This window comes from Ailuropoda melanoleuca, chromosome 2 (assembly GCF_002007445.2).
Source record: "Ailuropoda melanoleuca isolate Jingjing chromosome 2, ASM200744v2, whole genome shotgun sequence".
Taxonomy (NCBI): Eukaryota; Metazoa; Chordata; class Mammalia; order Carnivora; family Ursidae; genus Ailuropoda; species Ailuropoda melanoleuca.
The window spans coordinates 35146714-35164180 of NC_048219.1; the positions used below are offsets into that span (position 1 = coordinate 35146714).

A 17467-nucleotide genomic window follows, 5' to 3' on the forward strand; every position below is an offset into this window, starting at 1 on the left:
CACTCAGGGGTTCATGCTGTACTACTGTCTTTTGTAGCATCTAAATTCTTTGAAAATATTGCTTTTTACTCCAGGCTTCTACTAGTTGACTTTCTGAGCAACTCTTCCATCAGATTGGGCCATCTAATGCTAACAATATGTAACATCGGCTTATTAGACTCTCACCAATGGCTTTGGCAGAAAACTCAATCCCCCACGATCAGGAGCAGCAGTCGGCTTCTCAAACAAATCCCTACACCTGTCTGTTGTAAAAAGCCATTCAGTTTTATTAAGTATATGCTTTCCCAGAGCTGAGCCTACATAGAACAACCTCTGACCTGCAATTGACTTGGGCAGATACCCATATTCAGAAGTCCTAAGAGTGGGACAGGGGAAAGTCAATACGAATGAGTTTCGAAGTGGCAGATAGATTGAATCTGCCCTTATTATTAAAAAGAGCCCTGGATTGCTCACTGTTGGGAGAAGGATACCAAAAAGAAGTAGCTAAGATTTCCAGATATACACCCATACACACACTTGGGCTGACCAATATGTGTTTCTGTGACATAGCAGCACAGCTCCACCCCAGAGAATAAAATAGGTGTCTCAAGTACAATGAAGTCTCTTATAAATGTGTGTAGATGTGATTGTGCAAAATGAGGCCACAAGCCATAGTTCTCACCTTTCCTAAAGTCTTTTCTCAATTCATTCATTTCTATAACTATGCCTACAGATGATGAAATGAGTAACATTAAAATCGCAGGATGGGGGCACCCGGATGGCTCAGTTGATTAAGCGTGGACTCTTGATTTCAGCTCAGGTCATGATCTCAGGGTTGTGAGATTGAGCCCCATTGCTGGCTCCATGCCCAGCAGGGAGTCTGCTTGTGATTCTCTCTCTCTCCCTTTCCCCTCTCTCCTTCCCCTGGGCTCCTCCTGGTGCCCACTTTCTCTCTCTCTCTCTCTCCTTCTCTCTCAAATAAATAAATCTTTTTTAAAATTCTAGGATGAAGATAGTCATTTCAGAAGGAAATATTTCAGCTCAACATTTGAGCTAGTGTATATGTTCTTTGAACTTTAAACCCATCACTTTATTATAACAGCACGAAGGCATGGCTCTAGGGAGTGGAAGAGAGAAGTTTCTACCCTAAAGCTTAAAATATAAACTCTGTTGTATCTCTGTTAGCACCTGGAACACTATGGAGCATGTAAAATACATTCCACAAAAATGTATTGGTTTCGACAGGTTTTTCTTCTTATCTAATTACCAACTGGAGAAGCTGACAATCCAAAGCCATCTGACCTTAAATTTGGTAACTTTATGCTGTTAGTTACACAGTGGGGTTTTCTTGCTTAAGAATCTCCTGTGGCATCTGTTTCAAAATGAAAATCTATTATATTATTAGAAACGATGTATAGAAGCTGAAGGTGAAATGCAGTTAAAGTCTGAGGTCATGATAATGCATTGGCAGGCAGAGGCATCATGACTGGGCCCAAAAGGAGAAAGAAGAAAGTGGAATGCACACATTTACATCCAATGCCCCAAGCCAAAGCATTTTATCATTTAACTCTCAGGCCTTTTGTATGTTTAGTTATTTTCAGGCGTAAAAGGGAGTTGTTCTGGGGAGGAATGATGGTTTGATTTGGTACTTAGGTAGGGAAGAAGAAAGGGGAATAATGAGTAATTGCTACACAATGGAAAAACAAAAGCAATTGAAAGGAGTATGATTTCATCCCTAAACAGTCCAGCCCTTTCATCATAAAATGTTGCTATTACATGGACACAAACCAGCAAAAATATATAATGTACAAAAATACTTACTTTAAATAATTTTTATAACCAAATCAACAAAACACTATCTCCCAAGGTCAAATGCCAGGATTTGCCAACAGTCACATTATACCAAACTTCTCAGCGTAATGGTATTTGTCATAATGAGATTTGGTTGATTCAGTCATATTTATTTATTTAATGTTATTCATATTCGTAAAACTATAAATCAGCTCATTCTTTGGCTTCTCCCATCACATCTCTGCCCCCTTCTCCCACCATCAAAGTTTCCTTAGGAAACATTGTCATACTCTACCATTACTAAGGCTATAAACACCATCATTTACCAAACCTCCAGTGCAACAAAAACACCAAGGTGTTCATTTCTCTGCCTGACCTTCCCGAATAACTTTTTAAAGTGCCCTAAAGCTAGTTGGGACCATCCTAAGTCATGGTACAACAGAAGGCATCTAGAAGTGTAGTCAGAAGAGCTGGGCTCTCCATGACCTGGCTTCACCCCGTCTCTCTGAAGTCCCTGAATCAATGTTTCCTCTTCTGTGATGAAAGAACTTGAAGTCTTACCTCATAGAGGTGTTGTAAGAATCACATGAAATCTCATATGTAAAATTATTTAGTATAGTAACCGGGCACATAGGAGCTACTGAATAAATTGACATTAAAGGTAGATTCTGAAATGTACAAAATAGGATTTTTTTTTAAAAAAATGTTCTCTATGCCCAACATGGGGTTTGAACTCATGACCCAACATGCTCTACTGACAACCATCCAGGTGTCCCTGGAATAGGAAATTTTTTTAAGTAGAAAAAACAAAACGAACCAACTATTCCTTGTATCCTCATGTCTTTATTTTCTCATCTTTAAAATGGGGATAATGGGGCTCCTGGGTGGCTCAGTACATTAAGCCTCTCTGCCTTCAGCTCATGTCATGAGCCTAGAGTCCTGGGATCCAGTCAGGCATCAGGGTCCCTGCTCAGCAGGTAGTCTGCTTCTCCTTCTGCCCCTCCCCTCCACCCCCACCTTCGTGCTTTCTCTCTCTCTCTCTCAAAAAAAATAAATAAATAAATAAAACAAAATGGGGATAATGTATAATATATAAGGCGGTAAAAAAAATTTTAATTAAATGAGGTACTAGCAAATGGTAATAGTAAGTGATCCACAAATAGGTTAGTATTTGTCTGTGACAAGGGGATTAGCTAGAGAGTAGTTAGTAAAACCTCCACTAACCCACCCTTCTATCCTAATCAGACACTCAAGCCTCTTTGGCTCTCTTTATCTTCTTCTAAGGCCCTAATCTTTGAGGAACAGAAAGCAGCTAGCCAAAGTCTTGTAGGTTAGATTTCTTAGGATAAAAAAACATTTTTATATTAGAAATAGATGAAAGCTCCCTATAAAGTACCTATCGTATCTCAACTACATTATCTCATTAAATTCTCACAAGGACCCCATCAGAAAGATACATCCCCCACCCCCTTCTGAAAGTAGAGCATGTCTATGAAAGCTTTTGTAAGCCAAAATGGTGTCAAGCAAAGAGTCAATTATCATTATATTCTTTGGGAAAATTTTAGCACTCCCAAGCCCGAAAACAAGCTCTCCTAGACTTTTCTGATACCTTACCACACATCTTGCTATGGGATGCACCAAATAAACAAAAATAAAGCACATATGCTCGCAGACAGTTCAAAGCTTTGACTGCTTGATACTGAGATGCTGAATATAATTCTAGGGACAGGAGCTTGGCCAGGCTACTCTGGCTGCGGGGGGGGGGGGGGGGGGTGTCCGTCTCTATAATGACCAGGGGAAACACAGAGAATGATGGCTATTTTTCTTTTCCTAAAAGCAAGAGTCCTCTTCCATTTCTTTCTGTTTTCGAAAACAGGTACCAAGCTAGGTCTTTCATAAAAGTGAAGTGGCTGACTCAAACTTCCGAAGAGCGGGGGATACCTGTACCACTATTCCTCCTTTAAAGGATGAGGACACTGAGACTCAGAAAGATTAAGTAGCTTGTCCAAGGCCACACAGCTACTCTCAAAGAAACATGCTGCGGCACTCCGTGAGATTAGCTTGGAGGAGATACTTCTTTGGTACTGGAGTAAAGCCTGTATTTACTCGCCCAAATCCTCACTCCCCAAAAGTTTATTCTCAGTGCCCTCCGGACGCTTGCTGTTGCCAACTGACCCGTAACTCTGACTCTGGAGCTGAAAGATGGCTCTGGATTAAACAGGCCCTGCTTGGAGGGGCCCCAGCACTTGGCAGGCGGCTCCCTTCTCCCTCCTGCTACCTGGAGCTCGCCTGTAGGTGGCGCCCTGATTCGCTCAGGGGAACTTGGAGAACGAGGACACGGGTCACCAGCTGCCTCCCCTAAAGGCCAATTAAAATAGTCCCTTGGCTAGAGCTCTGCAAAGGAACCTTGGCAATGTGGCCGTGCCCCCCTGCCCGGTCCCTCCTCCCCACCTCTCCGCCCTCCCTCACTCGGGGCTGGCGCGCCGGGCGAGCAGTTAGCCTGCGCGTCGTCCGAGGTAGGGCTCAGGCGCCGGATCTCCAAGCGCTCTAGGCCGAACCAGCGGCCCCTGGTTGGTGCTTGGATCCCGGGGGCTTTGGGCCTGCCCCTCCGCTCCCTTCCCGCACCCCCTTAGGCCGGCAGCTGGAGCGGGGGTGGAGGGATGGGGGAGAGTGTGACCCCGTGAGTGCTGGGCGGGGCGGGGCAGCTTTAAAAACTTCTGAAAGGCCTCGTTCAAAGCCTCAAAGAACAGAACTTGGGCCGGAAGGCTGTTTCCACGGAGGGGCCTAAAAGGGGGCGGGGGTGCACCTGCAGGGCCAAGAGCGCCCCTGCCTGGGAAGGGGGGGGGTCCGGTTACCCGCGAGCCGTAAAGCCCCCGCCCCACGCTCGCCGCCTGGCCTCGGCCTCCTCCTCCCCAAAGCTCTCGCCCCCTGGGCGGGGGGAGCCCGGGGGCCCCTCCCGGGACCCTTCGCTTTCATCCTCCCTACGGGAAGGCAGGGCGGCGGGGTGGGGGGGCTTCTTTGGCCCGCATACTCCGCAGGGTCTTCCTTCCCTCCAGCCCCTCCCTAGGAAACCGAGATTTCGCAGCAAAATTGAATTCCCGGATTTTAATTCCAATCCAGCCGGGTGGGAGAAGGCTGAGCAAGTGGGTAACGCGAGGGAGGGAACGTTCCCATTTTACATCCCCCCCCCAATAAAAATCACTGGGGAGGGTGAGAAGGAAGGGAAAGCAGGAGGAGTGGCCCGCGCTGCGGGGCGGGGAGGGGGTGGCAAGGGTCGTGTGACAGCGGCGGATCGGACAGTGGCCCCAGCGGAGTCCGGAGTCGCTGCTGTCGCTTTGCGCTCTGGTTGTGCCATCTGGGGACAGATGAGGAGGGGCCGCCGGAGCGCTGCTGGCCAGGGCCTCTCTACCGCAGACAGGGAGCGGACACCGTCCCTCGCGGGGCCAAGAGAGACGGACTAAGGGGATTTTCATTAGTACCGCAGTATGGGGATCATCATCCTCCGAAGTCCTTCCTATAGAGGCTCTTGAATGAATTAGGTAAATGATTTGCACCATTTGTAGTTTCTGAAGAAGACATTTTCTCAGAACTTTTGAAACTGATCGCTTTAGGTCCTGAGTCCCGCTGGGAGGGTTTCCACTATCTGCAGACTCCTTTGGAGAGAACTGCCGAGTGGGTTAGTGAGGACACAGGGGAGCGGTAGAAGGTGCGATCGCATGAAGCTGCACGATTTAGTTAAGTTAGAGGAATAGCTACTGAAATAGAGTAGCCAAAATACAATCTTCATCAAGTTTATTATTTTGCTTGGAGTCCTCTTCCTTGATCTGAGAAAATAAAATACAGGAGAATTGGGTAGTGGTGGTGTTTTTCCAATTAGCGTTTATTACACTTTCTCAAAGAACTCGAAAGAATTAGTTTGGTGAATTTTAAGAACAATAGTGGCTGTTGTTACAGGAAGCAGAGATGTAGCGAACAGAAGGGTAGAGTCCCAAAGAGTTTGGTTGCAACATTAACTCTCAAATTTAGTGTCTACTTTATTTTTTAAAAAATAGGATGATGTTTTTATCAACTCACTTCAGGAGGTAGAGAACACTGAGAAGGAAAGAGACTGAAGGAAAAATAGAGCAATGGAAACAAAAAGAGAGAGGCGAGATTAACTGTACCAGTCTGGTGTTCAGTGAGTCCCCAGTCGGAGTCCTAAATGCACCGCACGTTTCTGGTAGCGTTAACTTTATGGGGAATATTGGTGGGCCTGGTCCCTAAACGCTTCCTAAGAAAGGACAGACGTAAACAAAAATGTTTTCCCTTTTGTGAAGGTCTAGCACTTTGCTTCATTTGGTAGCCCTAACAGGAAAAGGGGTCCTCCCGTTCTCAGTGAGCTGCTTTAAAATCTGCAGGTGTGCGCAACATCCCCAATGCCCAGCATCCCCAGCGCTGGAGGCGGGACCTGCTAGTTGAGGAAAACAGAAGACCCTTCTGCAGTATGTCTTGAGTACCCTGCCCTGGCATTTTAGCAGGCAAGGACTGGCATGTTGAAACTATCCTCCTGATTTTAGCAAAGCTAAGAGATCTGGTTTCCTACAAACTTGGCCACTTTGCCCCCAGCACTCTCCCATATACAGGATGAAAGCAACATTTTTATCCCTTAAGGCTAAAATGTAGCCTTTAAAACACTCCCAATACAGGGTTGAAAGCATGTCAAGGGCTCAAAGGCAAGCTTGTGTTGCACACAGAGCAAGTGCAACTTTATCATGGTAAACAGCAAGAAACTTTGTAAAAGTTAGAATGGCCATTCAAAGAGATAGTTTGAAAAGGTGCTACAAAATAGCCTGGTGACCCCCAAGAGGACCAGAAATACTTAGGGGATGAATGTGTGTTCCCAAAGGCGCAGTAGTTGAGTCTTGATGCACTGTTTTTAGATGTTTTAAAGTTTATGGAAAGCAGTCCTTATCCTACCCTCATGAAGCTGGAAGGCTATACTTTCCCAGCAAAGGACTCCGTGATTTTTCCCCCCAGAGTTATGGGGTCCAAGACTTTTATAAGCTCCGAGAACTCACAAAACTAACACACCGCAATTTTTCTCTTGAGTTCATTCTACAAAACACAAAAAACCTTCAGCTCAAAATAATAAAGGTAGGGATTTCTCTTAGACACCCCAACAAAAGTTTCTGGAGAGGAGAGCTGTGTTAGGCTCATTCCTTAGCAGTGGGGTGAGGGTTCAGACAAAAAACTGGCACAAACACACAACTTCACCTGTACTTGTGCCCACATTCCCACCCTGCATCCCCAGGCTGCCAGCTAAAGAATGAGAACGGATGCACGTCTAGTGTGTGAGGAGCAAGGCTTTTCCCACACACACAAAACAGGGTCCAGACGCTCACCCACAAAACACAAAAGGGGAGAGCTAACTGGCTGTTGAGGGAAAAGGCTACCGGAAAAGAAAGTCTGGGGACTTCCAGAAAGCGGTGAAAAGAGCCTTGGAGGTCTACAACCTGTCCATTCCAGAGGCAGTCGCTACATTCCACCAGTCCCGCAGCCCCACAGTGATGGGGCTGTGGTTCAAAAGTTGGAAACTGCGGTTTTTAATTGGGGCTGGGTCCTGCCTTTCCCCCCTTCCTCTTCAGCGGCTCTTCTCTGTAAGCGGATTTGCTTTTCCATGCATCGCTGGCAAGTCGCTTTTAGGAAACCTTGCCTCTGCAAAACCTTTTAAACGTGGTAATATATTGCAGTCTTATTAAGTCCCCTCCAGAAGTGTGTGAAAGGGGCTCTGTTTTCCTGCAAGATTCAGGAACTGGACTATCTGACCAAGGGCTCAGACCGGCCCAAGGAAGGTTTGGATTGACTCCACTTTACACTCACGTGAAAGCAGCAGTTTTTGTTTTTGGTTTTGTTGTTTGCTCTGGCTTAGTTTTTTTAACGCCTAGGAGATTTTAAAATCACACAATACTCCCCCTGAAAGGAAAAAAAAACAAAACAAAACAAAAAACATTGAACTTGTTCCCTTCATTACAAGACACCCTAGACGTCCCTCTGAGAGAAGGGGGTGCTGAGTTCGTGGAACCACGAATGAATGTGGAGAACTAGGCCGTCAGGGCCAAGTTCCCAGAGCAAGACGACACTGAGGGGAGGGGACAAAGGTTTCTCACAGGTCGCCTCTAGGGAAGGGGACCAGTGCAGAGAGCCCCTTCTAAAGTTCAGTGGTGCTGGGCATCTGATCTTTCTTCCAGGACAACTCGCCCGGGAGCTCCGCGGGTTTCAGCTTCCACCACGAAAGTAAGGGTCGCTTCTGCCGCGTCGCCCCCTCCTTCCCCTAGGGATGCGCCAGGCGGACTGCGGAGAAGGGGGTGCGCCGCGGGGTCAGCTCCCGGGCCAGAGGGCGGCGCCCGGCCGCTGCGCACCGCGGCCTCCTCGGGCTGCCTCCCGGTCATGACCTTGCCGGGCAGTTGCTCGCCTACCGCTTGGTCCCTCCACCTGCCCTCGCCCCAATCCCCTCTCCAGGCCTGGAGTGGGGGATCCCCGTCGTCCTGGTTGGTGGTGATGGAGAATACATTTTAATTTATTTACTCTCAATTTCCCCAGCACCTCTAAAACTGGCAAAGTCGGCGGTGCACTAGGGACTGACTGTCATCAGTCAAGTCGTCCCCTGGACGCCGGAGGTCTCGGAAAGCTCTGCGAGGCCAGGCGCCCAGGGCTCCTGGATGCTAAGTTGCTGCGAGTGGGGAGGAAAGAAATCCGCCAGATTTCTTACCTTTGGCTCCCAAAATTTTTGAAAGTATAGGCACCTTACAGAGACTCTGTAGAAGAAGGGATGTGAGCCTGTGATACCGACGGAGGGGGGTGGGAGTCTTCACCTGCCAGAGTCTTATTCCGCCCCCACAAAGAGAAGGAAGAAGGCAAGCAGATGGAGTAGAACAGCGCACCCTCTTTTATTGATGTATTTATTTAGGAAATCGTATTAATCATATTGACCAAGTGTATCTCGAGCTCTCATGCTAGCGCTTGGAACGAATCAACTTTTCTCTCGCCGCTCTTAGTAAGATGCTTTCTGTCCCAAGTTGAAGTTAACCCCCGCGCCTGCAGCCCTCTAAACTTGGTAAATCGGCCCCCACTCCGGGAGTCCCAGGCCCGCCAGCCTGGTCTCTTCGCTGGCCCGTGGCAGAACGGTTAGTGCACCTGGGCTTCAGGTGCCTCTGGAGGAAAGAAGTGGGACGTTACTTTTCAACAAGCAGGGAACTAAGCCTGCCAGCCCCTATCTTGTTCTGGAAAAACACCTAACCTCCACTTCCTCTATAAAGCTTAACTGCAGCTCGCCCCCAATCCAAAATTGCAAACGCTGAGTAGAATTGCTCCCTTAAGCATTCCATGCCTATGACCCTTCCTAAAGCCTCGTTCAAGTCTGCACTCTGGGGGTCATTAAGAGAGGAGAGAAATTCAGGATGTCACTTTTCCCCTTTAAACTAATAATAACACAAAGGGAGCACGCCAGAGATTTGGGGTTGTTTGGATTTCATAACTCAATGACAGTGGCTAGGCCTAAGGTAACAAGTTGTGTACGAACGAGTATCACAACAAAAACAGTCAGGAACTGATGCCTTGGAAACTTCTCTCCAAAGGGGGAAAGGAAAAAAACAAAACAAAACAAAAACAAAACAAACTTGGCTTTCTCCCACCGGGATAGTCAAAACACACATCAGTAAGTATGTACTCAACATACAGAGCCAATATTACATATTTGCATTGATCTGGTCAAGTGGAGAATTCTCCAGCTTCACAACTACTGTATGTATGGGAATGGAGTTTTGGTAGGGAATGTTCTGGCCTATTCTTAATAATAATAAAGACTGCTGATCTCCTTGCTTTAAGCTGACATAAAAGCCAGATAAAATAAAGTGCTTAGAGGCCTTAGTTGAAATCCAGGAGCAGCTCAAAGATTCCTCTATTATATCTGACCTTGCTTTCCCTGTGTTTACTTTGGAGTAATAATAACCTCTAACATTTATTGAGCTGTTTGTTACATGTGCCATGCTCTGTTCCAAGCACTTTAATATGATAACTCATTTAATCCTGACAACAGCCCTATGAATTAGTTGCCGGTATAATCCCCATTTTATAAATGTGGGAAACTGAGGCACAACTAAAGCAAATAATTTGTCTATGATTATTCAGCTAGTGCATATTAAAACGAGCTAGTGGTTTGGCTCTAGCACCCTCACTTTTGACCACTCACTACAGAGATGTGGGGGTGTCAAACAGTGGCCCCTGCCTGTCCCTTCTCGGAATTGTTTTCTGAAAAAGTAGATAAGGAGTAATTAATCCTATTAATTCAATCAATCTAGACAGCCATTCTGGCACAGAAGAACTGTTACCCCCTGAAAAGTCATGTTCTCTGAATTATCCAAGTGATTTAATACATTTCATATACAGACTACAAATAAACAAGAATATTGAAAATTGTTCCAATCTCAAAATCCTTTTGGTTGACCCTTTCCTCCCCCCCAAAAAAATATAATTACAGGATTACATTGTCATTCTCAAAGAGCATTCATTATATGCTATATATACTTCAGAGCTGGGACAATAGCAACTCTTAATATAGACACAATCTTTATTGTTAAGGACTCAGGCATACTAGACTCATCACTTTCATCACCACCAATTTTAACAGATGCCACCTGAAGAATGTGACCTCTTTTTCTCTCTACATTAGTAGTCCCCCACCCCATCACCATTCCTTCCTAGATAGAATCCTGGGGGGGGGGGCAGAAAACACAAAACACAAAACTCAGAAAGCATATGATTTACCACCTGGGCGATTTTACAGGAGAGAAAAGGAGGCCATAGGAAAAGAGACTTGCCCAACCTCACACACTATTCTGTCTGGGACCCAGGACTCCTAGCTCCCAGCTCTTCTCTTCTCCCAAACCAAACTGACCCCTAGAGCTCATAAAGGTATTTGATCTAGAGCACGCTTTGTTTAAAAAAAAAAAAAAGTTTTAACAACCCTTTTTTGACCCAAGATATATAAAGAAGGGGCTGTCTTACTCCTTTCTTCCTTTCAGATGTGTTCCTGGAATGTCTTCACCAGATGTTTACCCAAGAAATTACAGTCGCTGAGTCTTCAACATGTGCGTGCATTTTAAAAGCAGCATTTTAGATCTGAACCCAGTTAATGATTTTCTTTTCTTTCTTTTATAAAAAAAGGGAATTTTAGTTTTGCCTGCAAGTGCTCCGAGTCTTTACGGAGTCTGCGTTAACGTCACTCACTTTCACTCTGGGACGTGCTAGTCTCACAGTCTAGTTTTGTTCAGACTTTATTTTGCTCCAAGCTGCATTACAAGCCACTTGTCCACGCTGCAAAAGGTGGGGGTAGGGGGTTGGGGTGACGGGCCCTTTTGCTCTTCCCCCCCACCCCCCGCTCGTATACGTGAAGCAATCTGGAATCATTCCACTTGGCTCTGCGCGCGCGCGCTCACACACGCGCACACACACGTGTACCATGCATGTGTGGGGCCTATGGATCTGTGTATTCGCGCGTTTGTGATTTAAAGTGACAGGACCAAGAGCTGGACTGGAGCAGTGAATTATTTTGCGTGATAAATCAACTTGATTGTCTCCACACTGTACTTCCATTATTCACCCGAGTGCTCGGTGGTTACGGCGGACGTGCACTGCGGCAAAAATGTCCTCGGAGCCGCTAATTTTGTGGCCACTGCGGCGGCTGCGGCGGCGGCGCGGGGGCGCGAGCACGGATTGATTTTTCAAGATCACGTCTCCTTCAGTGCAACTCGCCAAATCGAATCGAGTTGACTGCAGAAGCCTCACTGGATGCATGTGGATTGGGTTTTGTACCTGAGATTTTTTAAAATACTTTTTTTCTTTGGAGGGAGGAGCCGAGCTGTTGGGGCAGGAAGGGAGCTATACCTATGCTGTTTTATTTTCCTTTTACGCTCTTAAAAAAAAAAAAAAATGAAAATGGCTACCACGGCTTCCTCAGCTCTGGGGAGGCCAGACCTTTGCAGTTAGGGAGATGATGCTTTAAATTGTCTTTCCCCCCTCTATCCCTCCCTCCCTCGTCCCCATCCTCCTCCTGTCAGCTCTGCGACAGCAAGGGAGAAAAATGGTCACAGGCTCTTGTGCGGGTCGTTTGTCCTCACTCTCGCTGTTTTCTTGGACAACTAGTTACCATTTTTTTTCTTTTTACAACCTGATCCTTTTTATCTGGATTCAAATTTTTTAAAAAAAAGTATCCAGAATATGTTTGATTTGTCTTCTGCTTAGACACCAAGCGATGCAGCGGCTGCACAGCAGCGTGGGGTGGGAGTGGGAACAATCTCGTTATCAGATCTGTAGAGATCACCTGCGGCAGACACAACCCAGTGGTTACAGACACCTTTTTTTTTTTTTATGTATACAGCTAATTACCAAATTGATTACCAGATGTGTACTGATGCCTGCGAGTTTTACAAAAGCAGACCCAGAATTTCACTTACTCGTATTTATTATTGCATTGCTCTTCTCTATAGCCTCCGAACATATGGATCATACCAGACTGATAATTTATATTGAAAATAGGGGATTCCAAAGACTTAGGAGACAGTTTGGTGTCTCCCTTGGTTTACAGGATAAAATCGGAGTGTTTGTGGAAGGGGTGGGAAACCTTTTCCATGTGTAAAGGTGGCACTGGACACATTTATCCTGGATTTTTACTTCTTCTGAAGCTGCCTACAAAGCTGCACTGGTATTTGCCAAATTGGGAAGATAATTGCAATGTGCACGTGTGAGTAATGACACAGTGTTGCATAATAATAATTTAAGCAACTAGTGTCTTTGTTTATGGCGATGGAACTTTCCCAAAGTTTGTTTGTAACTTTAAAGGGTTTTAAGTGCAGAGCTGATTGCAAATGAGTAGCTGCCCCGAAGAAAGTGAGCCCCCCCGGGGTGAGGGTTCTGCACTTCCTATCTTTATCTGAAATCCCAACCTGTAAGTACCAGGGGTGTGGTGGAAAAGGACCCCATTTTCCTTGGAAACATTGAGAAGAAAGAGGCCAAGCCAATGACTTGACTTTACCTGATAGTGCCTGCTGGAAGTGTCCATATTAAAGAATACTCCTGTTCAAGGCAAATTAAAAAGCCAGATGCAGCAGTGCAGTGAAAATCCAGCTCAGTTCAATGTGAACATATAACAAAGTTGAAATACAGCTTTTTAAAGGGCATGTCTCAAGTAGTAAAAATGAGTGCAAATGAATTCAAAAGCAACCACCCCATTTGCTCCAACGTTTAAAACATACTAACTTGGTCATGTGTTTGAGCTGCTGTTTCACAGCCCATGATGTATAGAGAGTGTACAATTTCCACATTATAATGAGTTGGGAGATAGAGGGGTATTTTAATTCAGTCATTACAGTAGAGACAAATGAAAGTATGTTAACATCTAGCTTCACAGAAAAGCGGCCTACCAACTCAGAGGAAACCCACACTTTCGCTGGCAGCAACACCTCCACTGTCTGTTTTTCTTAAAGACCTAGATTCTAGGACCCCACAGTTGGGTATACATCTGATTTATAGCTATACAGTGATATACCAAAATGTATTAATTCACACGTGAACATATTAAAACTAACAAGGACTGTTGGCCATCAGGCAGGGCTCTAAACTTGGAAATGCTTCCCTAAGGTCATCTGAATGAATACTTTTGTAATATTTTCTACATAACTACGATTTGCCACTTAGAGAGACCTTGGGCAGGAGAGTTAGCTTTTTAAAACTTTTGTGGTATCAAAGTGTTGTAGGTTGTTTTTTTTTTAAAGGAGAAACATGACCAACTAAGCTTTCTTATTATAGGAAATGTTTAGTAAAACTGTTCATGTGTTGTTCCTTTAGAACTAAAGTGAACAGGCATTTCATTTGATGACACTAAAAAATATCTGAATACTACAAACATTAGCGATGGTGTTTTCTTAACTGATCATGTCTTTATTTTTAAAGCAATATAACATCATAGAACGCTTCAGATTTTTCTCATATTGGGATTATTCTATCAGTGAAGTGTTTTTTAATTTTCAGTTGAAGATTGTGATGTTAAACTTTCATATCATAAACTGTGAAAATGGAGAGCACTTTTTTTTCTTTTTGGCACTTCAATGTTAATCCAATTCTTTCATCTGCAGTCCATGGAGGTCTCTTATTATTGTTCCTAGCATACTCTTTAAGACAAATAGTAAGTAATGTTACACATTTTTTTTTAAATTAAAGCAACAGACTTGAAGCAATTGGAACAATTGGAGTGATCAAGTAACAATGTCAAAACAATATAGACACTTGTAAAACTATGGATTGCAGTCATTATTTACATTCAAATTTACAAAAGAAAAAGAAGAAAAGGGATGAGTTTTTTTAATAAGCTCTTCAGTAGCTTTCCAAGTAGGAACATTTCACTTGGGAAATATGGATTCCTATATCATTGTTATCTACTGAGAAAAATTCTCGCCTGGTCATACTACCAAAAAATTTTTTTTCTTTAAAATAAAAAGCATTTTATATAGCACCTAATATTGATATTGAGATGAGTCTTTCAATTTTCTGTAGCATAAAATTCAATTGTCTTCTCAAATTTTGACTTTGAGAAACAAAATCAAACACTAATGGCTATATATTTTTAACACACTTTGAAGCATATTATATTTTCAAAATTAACTCAAATATTATAGTGTCACATAAGGATATAAGATTTCCTGCATCTGATGTTCAAATAGAGACTTTCAAAAGATAGTTCCACTAATATAAGGCATTGGAATTGGAAGGAGAGCAGCGAAGTAGGATGTGTCTTGATATTTGGAATAACATAATATATCATATGTTTTTACTGACCTGGAGAAGGTTTTTCTGCTCTGGCCTCTGACATATAAGGTAACCCAGCCTTGCCTAGAGTCACTTGCCTCTTTGAAGACCAGATTACCACTTACTCTTCCTGCAACCCCAGAAGCTGATACAGTGCCTGGCTCTGGTGGCATTCAGTAAATGTTTTCCAGACTTGAATTTATTTGATAGTTCAATTTTTTCTTAATTTTTAATAGTAAGTGTAAATTTTGAATAGGACTAGTAGAAATACTTTGACAGAGGACCAGTTGGAAAAATTTTGTTTCTATCTGCTATCTCATGACAAATTAAAATATGTTTGATTTATTGTCTACTTTATAGCTCTTGGGAGGACTAGCAAACTCATAGGAATAATGTTAAAACCAGAAACACTTACCATTCTTTGGCTTCTTTCTTGAAAAAGCACTTAGTTTTTCAATATACCAAAAACATACCGAGCACCTCCCAAACTTTAGTTTTTTCAGCTCTCAGCCTGGCCCTGCTTGTAACAAACTAGCCATTTCAAGCATCCTCGACAAACTAAACCACTCTTTATAATTGGTTCTCCTTGCTCTCATTTTGGTTTTCTCTCCTTGGTAAACACAAAGTAAAAACTACGCCAAACTGCCAAAAATTATTCAAGATAAATGTCATTCTTTCCAACATTATTTTACTGAACAGGAGGCATTAGTAGTTGAATGAATCTTAATATCTGCAGTCAGTCAAGGCATTATTTTTGCATGTTAAAACTTGGGAGTATTGTCCAAACAACTCATTTCTGTACTCATGTGATCTAAGATAGAAACCAAATTCGTTTCTTCACCCATTAAAAATAATGTCCTTCAGGGATCATTCATTGTTTTCATAGGTATACAATATGCTGACACAGCACAACTCATAACTTTCATAGTAAAAAAAATAAGAGGTATTGGGGTGCCTGGGTGGCACGGTCCATTAAGCAGGAGCCTTTGGCTCAGGTCATGATCCTAGGGTACTGGGATCGAGCCCCACATCAGACTCCCTGCTCAGTGGGGAGGCTGCTTCTCCCTCTCCCTCCGCTGCTCCCCTTGCTTGTGCTCTCTTGCGCATGCTCTCTTTCTCAAATAAATAAATAAAATCTTAAAAAAAAAAAAAGAAAAGAAGAGGTATATAAAAAAGAAAGACAGCATCAGTGTGTAATTTTGATTTTATAATACTACATTATTTATATAAAGAATAATACATAAAGCCAGAACTAGACTATTTGTACCCCAAATAAGGAAAAACTTCACTTAATCAAATATGAATTTTAAGCTTTCTCATATAAGATAGCATATTAACACATGATATTTAATTTTTTAACATTGTAGATAAAGAGATAATAATCTCCTACCAAAACTTTTTAAAATTGCCATAACTTCATGGTCTTAAAATATTAATTGGCAAACTAATGACCTGGAGGTATTAATATACCACCAACCATGGTGAGTAGTTTTTCCAGTTTAGGGAAAATGGTGACTGAATATTCTTTACTGGAGAGAAGTGTAGTACAATATTATTCTCCAAGATGAAATAACATAGATCTAAATATCTTGTCTTCCAGGTTAGGTTCTGGGACAGCTTGATTAATTTTCTCACTTTCAAAGCAAAAGGGAAAAATGAGACAATGGAGTAGAGAAAAGGTAGAGAGCTTGTCTTGAACCTGTACAATCCGTTCTCCACTCTGTTGTCAGAGTGATTTTTTTTTAACTCAAACTGATCTTGTTACTGCCTTCTTTGAGCCTTTCAATGGCTCCCCATTAGTGTCAGGATAAAGTCTAAAATCTGAAAGTTGGTCACTAGGCCCAGAATGTTCCCAACCCATATTTACCCCTTCAGCTTCATCTTTTTTTTTTTTTAAAGATTTTATTTATTTATTTGACAGAGATAGAGACAGCCAGCGAGAGAGGGAACACAAGCAGGGGGAGTGGGAGAGGAAGAAGCAGGCTCATAGCGGAGGAGCCTGATGTGGGGCTCGATCCCAGAACGCCGGGATCACGCCCTGAGCCGAAGGCAGACGCTTAACCGCTGTGCCACCCAGGCGCCCCTAATCTTAATACTGCTCTCCTACTGGCTTGTAGTACGTCTTATTTCTTCTTTCAAACACGAACCCAGCCACCCTCCTCCCATTCCCACTCCTCCCCCCATTACTCTTGTTTATCTTTGGGGGCAAAAACAAACAAACAAACAAACCCTGCTCTGACATTCAAAAGCATTTTCAAAATGAATGAATGAAGACATAAATGGATGAACCCACACACGAAAGGAAATATGCAGAATTATAGACCTTTAGAATTTCAAAGACTTTGGATATCAACTATTTCAAAGATATCATTTTTCAGATGAGGAAACTGAGAGTGGTCCTGATAATTCAAGTGACTTTCAAAGAGCACACAGTAAATGGGAAAACTCGGATTAGAATCCAAGATTCCCGAAGCTCACAAAATCAACTCCACAAATGAAACAAGTCATTAAAGAATTTGTTCAATTTTTTTCTCTAAAAATAAGATATCTATTTTCTCTTTAAAAATTGAAAATAGAATTACCATATGATTAAGCAATTCCACTTCTGATGTACATACCCAAAAACATTGAAAGCAGGGATCTGAACAGATATTTATATACCATGTTCATAGAAGCATTCACAATAGCCAAAAGGTGAAAGCAACCCAAGTATCTATCAATGGATGAACAGTTAAACAAAATGTAGTATATACATACCATGGAATATTTCTCAACCTAAAACAGAAGGACATTCTGGCACATGCTACAACATGCATGAACCTTGAAGACATTATGCTAAATGAAATAAGCCACTCACAAA

General features: G+C 43.2%; 1 protein-coding gene and 1 long non-coding RNA gene across 6 annotated transcripts in view; one reads left to right on the forward strand and one right to left on the reverse strand.

Moving 5' to 3' along the window:
- The window catches only part of NFIA (nuclear factor I A), a 586444-nt gene that overhangs the window by 187536 nt on the left and 381441 nt on the right, over positions 1-17467 (forward strand). The window lies entirely within an intron of this gene.
- LOC117800983 lies at positions 4561-11167 on the reverse strand. Its single transcript, XR_004623250.1, has 3 exons — positions 10813-11167; positions 5934-6040; positions 4561-5594 (listed from the first exon to the last, which is right to left on the reverse strand). It is a non-coding gene; the product is annotated as an uncharacterized LOC117800983 (long non-coding RNA).